This window comes from Carya illinoinensis, chromosome 16 (genome assembly GCF_018687715.1).
Source record: "Carya illinoinensis cultivar Pawnee chromosome 16, C.illinoinensisPawnee_v1, whole genome shotgun sequence".
Classification (NCBI taxonomy): Eukaryota; Viridiplantae; Streptophyta; class Magnoliopsida; order Fagales; family Juglandaceae; genus Carya; species Carya illinoinensis.
Window position 1 is genome coordinate 23,507,055 of NC_056767.1, and position 8,055 is coordinate 23,515,109.

Here is an 8,055-nt window from a genome sequence, read left to right on the forward strand (position 1 = left end):
TTGCAATGATTTTCATATTGTTGCAGACTTTTTACATCAATTTTTGAAATCAAATTTTTGCAGCGATTTATTTACTTTGTACAACGGAAATATTCGCTGCAATAGAAACCTTTGTTTTTACAGCGATTTTACACACAAATTGTGACGAAAAAAGCGTTGCAAAACAGGTAAAACTTGTTGCAACGAAAAGTTTTGCTGTTATTGCGATTTTAGATGCCATCACGCACGAAATTTAAATTCCCCCCATTCTCACCCCGCCCTCGATTTTCTCCCGTACACTCCCAAATCTCAGTTTACCTTCTTCCCCAACTTCTTCCTCTCCATTTTCTCTTGACCTGCACATTAAGCAAAATCCACTCAAAAAATGTTGCTACACGATTTTCCCTTGTATAATACTCACATATCCCGATTCCCCTTTCTTTTCAAATTCGTCTTCTCCATTTTCGTCCTTACTTCAACTTCACATTTCGGTTTTCCCTCAAATTTTTGTTCTTACATATTTTTCAAATTTTTGTCATTTCTATGCGACAACACCTCAGCTGGGCATGGACTCTCGCCGTCGAGCACCTCCTATCGGTGAGCCATTCTTTCTCACACTCACTCTTCTAAAATCTACTGTTTTTGTGATCACATTAAACCCTATTTCACTGTTTTTCATTTTTGTGCGATTTGAACCCTAGAACGCTCTCATTCATATTCGTTGATTGAATCCGTGTAGTGTCATCTCCAGTAGTTCTCTTCAGGATGGTAAACTTTTTCTCAACCCTCCCACTCTCTGATCTCACCTTCTTTGTTCTGGTTTGCTCAAGCACATACAGTCTCTGCCCTCTCTGTTTTGACCTTTTCAGCCCACAACTTTAATCACCTTTTAATCTGCTGTTGGTGCTAAATAATTCTATTTTATTTTCAGCAAGATATGTTCGAGCTTGTAGGAGCACCCTTTGTTGAAAATTGTTTGGCTGGATTCAATAATTCTGTATTTGCGTATGGAGGTGGTATTTTTCAGTTTTTGTTGTTTCTTTTCTAATTTTGGTTCTTTCGGGCAAAGGAATTTTATATCCTTTTATCTTCATGTATAATTGTTTTAAGTTTTTTTGCTACTATAAACCTTGTCTTCTTTGTTCTTTTGTTGCATTCTTCTCCCAGATTAGAGAAGATGTTAAATGTGGTGTCTATGTTGCAAATCTCAAAGAGGAGTGTGTACATACCTTGACTCAACTCTTGATGAAGGTTTTCTCTTTATTATACTTCTCCTACTTTAGGCATAGCGTGAATATTTAACTTGATGTGGCCCTCAGAATTTAAATGTTACTATATATATGTGGCTGGTTTAAAACTTTAATGAATGAATGAGCAGTTAAATTAGATTTCTTTCCTTCAAGATCATTATTTCAGTGGGAAAGAAGAACACGTTTTGTGGCAAGTTCTTGTAATTATGTCACAAGGCTCCATCTATAAGAGCATTTCTTTTAAGTTATACGTAAGGAAGCTTTCCAAAAACCATTTTTTTGCTGCATAAGTAAACAATTTTTTTTTTTTTTTGTTTCTTAATTTTTATAGTATACATTCATATATAGCCATAGCTAAATCCAAAAACCAATATAAATGATGTTGAACATTTCACTTGCTTCATGAATTAATATCTTGAGTTAAAATATTGTGAACTTGGGTTCTTGATTGCTGCTTCATTAAAATTGCAACAAAAATAATGAAGCTGAACACAAAAATCTAGAGGAATAGGTGATTTGCAGCATAACTAGTCTACTAATTTGATAAGTTTGAGCAAGTATGTTGTGGATAAATCTCACAGCTAGATGAACAGGTTTATTTTCTATAACTTTTAAGAATATAAATCATTAGTTGATTTATATATTATCTTTTTTTTTTATGAAGAAAAAAGAGAAATCGTTAGTTGATTTCTTTGTTCTTTTTTGTTGTGGATTTGGTTTAATTAAAGATTACAGTATGTTAAGATGGAAATTGTATTCCCTTTTATGGTAATGGAAATGGCTCAAACAGAGTGATCATTGAAAGTTGCTTGGATCAGTAATTCTTTTAGTTACTGATCCAAGCAATATGGGCCAAATGATTGGTGTATTAGATATGGAGGAGGAAAATAACAAAGGAGAGAGAGAGAGAGAGGGGGGGGGGCAGTGACTTTCAATAAGCATAACTAAGGCCTTTAATTATCATTGATTGACCCATTACATGAGACATGCATTGTGTACAGCGACCTATTCATAGATTGCAGTTAAGTTAAGAAAAGATACAAGGGGTCACATATATATTCCTTAGGTTGTAGATTATTGTAATCACATAGGTCTAGTGATCACCAATGTTGCCATGTACACTTGATCAAGGTGTTTGAAGCTGAGTCTGGGATTTGTAGATGTCCCTAGTATTATTACTCAATATTTATCTATATCATGTTCAATTAGTTGCATAAAGAAATTAAGTAGGTCACATTATTTATTTTTTCTAATTCTATTGTTGGATGTGATTTGTAGCTTACTTTTGTCCTGTTTGCTTGCATTTGATTGTCTATGTATGGATAAGATTTCTTCATGTTTTCTGATCAAAACCACGACACTGCATCAAACTTTGGACCTTGTATTTAGGCAAAAAAGATTGTATATTGGCAGTGTATGTGAATACATGTTTAGGTTTGTAAGAATTTCTTTTTTTTTTTTTTTTTTTTTTTTTTTTTCATGTTAAGAGAACTTAACAAAAAAGTACAAAGATCATGCATCATAGTACTCGAGCACGACATGGACATCGTATGGAGGTAAAAGACTTTTAACTCTACTTCTTCCTATATTTGAATCTAGTTTTAATTGTGTGTATTTATTTTTAACCTTTTCCTCAACCTAATAACCTAAGTATAGAACTAGGTTATTGGCTGTAAAACTCTTGTGTAGGAAATTTCCAATATGCATTCTGTTTTAGTTGAAATCAGGCCATTTTCATTTCTATCTTCCATTTGATCTTCCAGACAACTAAAGTTACTTGCAATTCACTTCTCCTTTTTACGAAGCCTTTATATCCTTTCCTTTATATGATTTAATTTGAGTTGTGTATAATATTGTGCACCATATATAAATAATAGTTTTTAATCCTCTACATATCTTTTCATATAGGAAAAGTATAGTTGCAAGCACAATTGTGCACTAATCTGTGCACCAATGTGATGTGATTGGTCAAAAAGTAGATTTTATTGAAAACAGTGTTAATTTAAATTTTAAGTATGAATAAATCAGTTTTGGTACACAGATTGGTGCGCGACTGTGCTTGTATGTAGCAAAACTCTTTGATATAAGTTTGGAAATCCTGGTTTTTTAGTCAAGTAATGCTTTGTATTTTTGCTTAATCTATATATATATATATATAAGATTGGTGGCTGCAAGTCTTATGGATAATTATCTCTACCTTGATCATAAAAGTGTAGTTTGAAAGCAGTGGAGACCTAAATAAATATCTAAGTAAATTGTTTGTAAATTTGCACAGGAGTTTTGGTTTGGACAGTTATTGATAAGCTTCTAGTGTTGACAATACACATTTTTTTCCAGAATTTTATGAAAAAGATGTTTTATTCTAAAGTTGTACTTTACTTGAATGAAGTTCTACTTTGAGATCAATAAATTAGATTGATGCTGATGTGTTACAACTACTATGGAAAGTAGGTTTTCATGCCTTATTCACCTACAATAAGGCTTTCCCTTGTCTGAATGACTTCATGCTCTTCACTTTTCAGGTTTTTTGTTCTACTAATCTGTTGGTGTTGTGACTTTCCAGAAAACTCATATACAGGTATGCCTTTATTTCTATTTCTAGTCTTTCTCTCATAAGTCACACTAATGATTTATAGCTTCTTCATTTTCTATTATTTTTTCTAATTTCTAAACTCTTTTTGAATGTAGTTGAATAGAAGCTTTCCAGATATTTGATGTTTATTGCTTACACGTTGAAATATATTTAGAGAGTTGCTGATATTGCAACTGGTAGCAGTGACCTTGAAGCTATATTTAATTTGTGTCTAAATGGAAATGAAGGTATGTTTTCTTTTTTCTGGTTTTGGTAAATGACACATACACGCCCAATTCTGTTATAGGATCTTCTTACTATTAGGCTTGGCTGGTTACTATTTGGCAGGCTTCCATTTGATTTTGTGAGCATAAACTTCTACTTTTTTTTTTTTGATAACTATATGAGCAATAACTTCTAATAAACCTTATTTTTATGCGATCCTCTCATCATTGTCATTTTCAATCTTATTTTCTCATGTGAGCTTCTGTCATGTTCTCTTCCACTTGAATGTTATTGGCCAATCCCTTGGTTTTCTTGGATCCTATTTATATGCCTATTATAAACTCAGACTGCAGTAAGTATATGAAGCTGCTGCATGAAAGTTTTCCATTTGCCAGAGGTAACTAGCTCAAATGGCTCAGTGTTGCTGCTTTTGTCAGCTATCAAATTTTGATCTAAGGATTAAAGGTTCTGAGGAAGCATGTGTTTATATATATGGTTGTGTGTACTACGACAAGCACCCATCTAGCACTGCAATGTGGGCATCTTATAATGTATTGGTGGTGAGGTAGAGAGACACTTGTATTCAGTTGGATACTTAAAAATATTATATGAGCATTCTCTAACAAATAACAAGAACTAATCTGTTTTCACATTAAATGTTTAAAAAAGTTACCACTAGTGTGATCTCTTTCCTGTAGTTGTCTTGTTCATTATTTCCTGTTGATCATACTTCTTTTATTTTGTTCTTATTTTATTTGTCTGGTTGCCATTAATGCGGGAAGAGGATTCCTTACAGCCTACTTTAATAGGAGTTATAGTGTAAGTTATCTTCTCGTGCGTATCTAAATCTCATACATGACTTGCAGTGCCTTTTAACTAAGAATACTAATTCAATTCCAAGGTTTTCTATCCAATCTACCAACTTTATACATAGATTGGGTCTCAATTTGTATGTACCTGTTAAATTTGAACATTAAGAACCTGTGGTACTAACATGCAAGATTCAACAATTAACATATATGCTATAAATCAAGAACCAATTTGTTAACTATATATGGCATATTTGGGAAGAAAAAAACTCATGAAGCTTGAAGTTTTTACCCTTAATTTCTAGAAGTCCCATTTGAATAACTATGGATAATATCTTTACGACAAACATCCGATTTTGGCTAAATGTGAGCTTACTGATCAAGGTACAAAGGGATAAAATCAATGAAGACTAAGAATATAATTACTTTCTTTGCATATATACACATATGCACTACAATAATCCGTGAAATTAACTAGTTTCTGAAAAATTTGTCTATAGATTTATACCAGATGATTGCTACTTAAAACTTAAATAGTCATTTGTTTCGCTACATAACTTATGCTTTATTTCTTGAATCAGTAAAGTAATGTATTTTAGCTATGAGTCTAGGAATCTTTTCAATTCCAGTCTTATTGTTTAGATTGTTCTTAACTGAATTATGATTTCCTTTTTACGGTATTATTTTCAAAAAATTGAAAGTGAAAGGAGAAAAGAACAAACAACAAGATTGCTAGAGGCTTACTAAAATGCCAAATCCCAAGTATGGGTTTGCTTATCACCTCACCTCCTGTAAGTCCTCCTCTAGCATAATCTATTTTGGGTTTCCTTTGTAATGTAATTTCTGGTTCTAACTGATTGGTTTTGTTTCAAACTTTATGGGTTCTGACCAATATTTTCTTACTTAGGTGAACTTGACTTAGGTTTGGGCTTCTTATTTGCATTGGTGAATGACACATACAAAATATGTGTTATTCACTTTCATAGGCTTCTTTTTATCTCACAGCAGGGGATTCATAGTTTGTTAGCTTTGGTTTCAGAATCTGTAACTATATTTTTTATTACCATTTCCAGGTCATGGATATGCTTGGGCTAAGTTTGTGGGATGCTTGGAATAATAAGTCACACACATAAGCTTCTTTTTGAAATTGATACTTTCTATTTGTTAACTACTTTTGTCGGTTGTGCCCATCTGACCTTAAAACTCATATAAGTGACACACGTAAGCTTCTTTTCAATTTACCAAGGACCACATTTATATCATTAGTATTTCAAATACCCATAAAATGCATGCAAGTTTCATGTAAAGTGAGTTCTCGGTAACCTATAGTTTTATGCCAACAGTTTCTACAAAGAAATGGGCTATAGTTTTAACAATATTTCTTTCTCTATTTGAAACTTGTATTCAATTATGTTTAGGCCTCCATTTTTATATGTTAAACTAGTATTCTGTCTCAGTATGTATTTTGAAACAGTCTACTCAAGCTAATAACTAAGTAAACAACTAAGGATTTCATTAGAATTTTATAGTTTATCAAGAATCATCTCCTCCTGTGTTTATGCTATGCCTACCCATAAATCATGCTTATCTCTAATTTTTCTAAATGCTAGTTCAATGCTTGTGTAGTTGGGATTATATTTGAAGGAGGGGGGTTTTGAAATAGGTATACAACTAACTTATTGGCTTATCAAGCTAGTGCAGAAAATTGACATGACTTTAGCTCTGATTCCTCTTAAGTTCTAGCCCCTTAGTTTGCCTTTATCTCATCTCTTTAAATCAACCTCAATATGTGACATTAGGAATGCCAAAGGACTTTAAAATCTCAGACCAAAACTAGCTCTAAGTAGTTGGAACTGAGAGGAACAGTAACACACAGCTCCTCTTTTTTCTTTCTACTGATTCTTTTTAAGTTCTACCTCAAAAGTTTGGATTTTATTGGAGGCTGCAGTAGTTTGGGTTTTTGTCCTTTATTTTTACAGTTTGTAAACCAATATCATGTCCATGTGCATTGGATCAGTTCTAGTCTATGGCGGTGGGAGCATTGGGGAAATGGGGCAGTGCATATAAAGGTATCGAGGAGGCTGGACCTTGTGTATGGAGGTGGGAGCATTGGGCTAATGGGGCTGGTTTAACAAGCAGTTTATTATTATTGTGACGAAAAGTTACCAGGTACAATCATTTTACCATATCTTCACAATTTTGGGTTGGATGTTTGAGATAGTGCTAAGTTTTGCTAGTATAGAAAGTTGTTGTACTAGTTTCTAACTTCATCTCTTTTTTGGTTGTAATACCTTGAGTCTTGATATTGTCATAAACATGTCCCATAGAAGTTAAAAGAGTCTTACCTTTTTTAGTTATAAATTAAGGTAGATATTTTTCAAAACTTGTCCCAGGGCTTCTAATTCTGAGAATGTATCAATTGCTGCTGTTTTTGGTTGTTTAGTTGGTTACTTTGATAGCTTGCATAAGCCAATAACATTGGTTAAGGGTTTGGTTGCTTGAATATTGCTTTTGAAATATCTAACTAATGATCCCAAAAACATAGATATTGTCCAAATGTTTGCGTTTTAATTGAGTGATTTTTTTTTATAGATAATTGTGGAAAAAGAAACTTATTTTGGTTGCTGCATCAATTGCAGTTTATCTTGATGGCTGTGTTTGCATACCAATCCTACATCCTCTTGGTGAGGATCCGAATGGAATATAAGCTTGCAAGTGAATTCAAGACACCAGTTCATACTGAATGTCATAAATACTTCAAACTAAAGCTTGCTTGCTTTCTTTTTATAAATCTGGTAAATCTGAGATTGTAAGTCTTTGCTTCGAGTAGTTTTGGTTCAAGGAAGGTTGTGATGCTATGTTCATATTCTAAAGTAGTTGTTGAACTGTAGATTAAATTACAAAATGTTTTATATTATTTAATTGTAAGTGCAAAATACTATTAAGCTATGCTTGTGGGCATCGAAGAGTGTGTGAATATACTTATGGCAGGTTGGTTTGGATAGATTGAAGTATAAAAATAAAACTTTATTATGGTTCAATAAACTAATGTCTTTAATAGTGGTTCAATGAACTAATATCTCTATTATAACTTACAAGCACAAAAGACTTTGAAGTAACTATTATATTAAGCTTTAGTAGATTGCATGTATACATATTATGTACTTGATAGGAAAGTGGTGTGAGGCCTAGTTATATGCATGAAGAAAGATCCATGTTT

At 32.7% G+C, this 8,055-nt stretch overlaps 1 long non-coding RNA gene across 8 annotated transcripts; it reads left to right on the top strand.

The window, feature by feature from the left end:
- The first annotated feature begins 254 nt into the window (after nucleotides 1–254).
- Nucleotides 255–7,784, top strand: LOC122299762. 8 transcript variants are annotated; one of them, XR_006239761.1, is made up of 10 exons: nucleotides 255–576; nucleotides 681–747; nucleotides 911–992; nucleotides 1,147–1,230; nucleotides 2,717–2,785; nucleotides 3,752–3,807; nucleotides 3,918–4,845; nucleotides 5,537–5,626; nucleotides 6,853–7,004; nucleotides 7,475–7,784. It is a non-coding gene; the product is annotated as an uncharacterized LOC122299762 (long non-coding RNA). The 8 variants fall into 8 exon arrangements; XR_006239759.1 differs by having other exon boundaries at nucleotides 3,918–5,626; XR_006239758.1 differs by having other exon boundaries at nucleotides 3,918–7,004.
- Nucleotides 7,785–8,055: the final 271 nt, after the last annotated feature.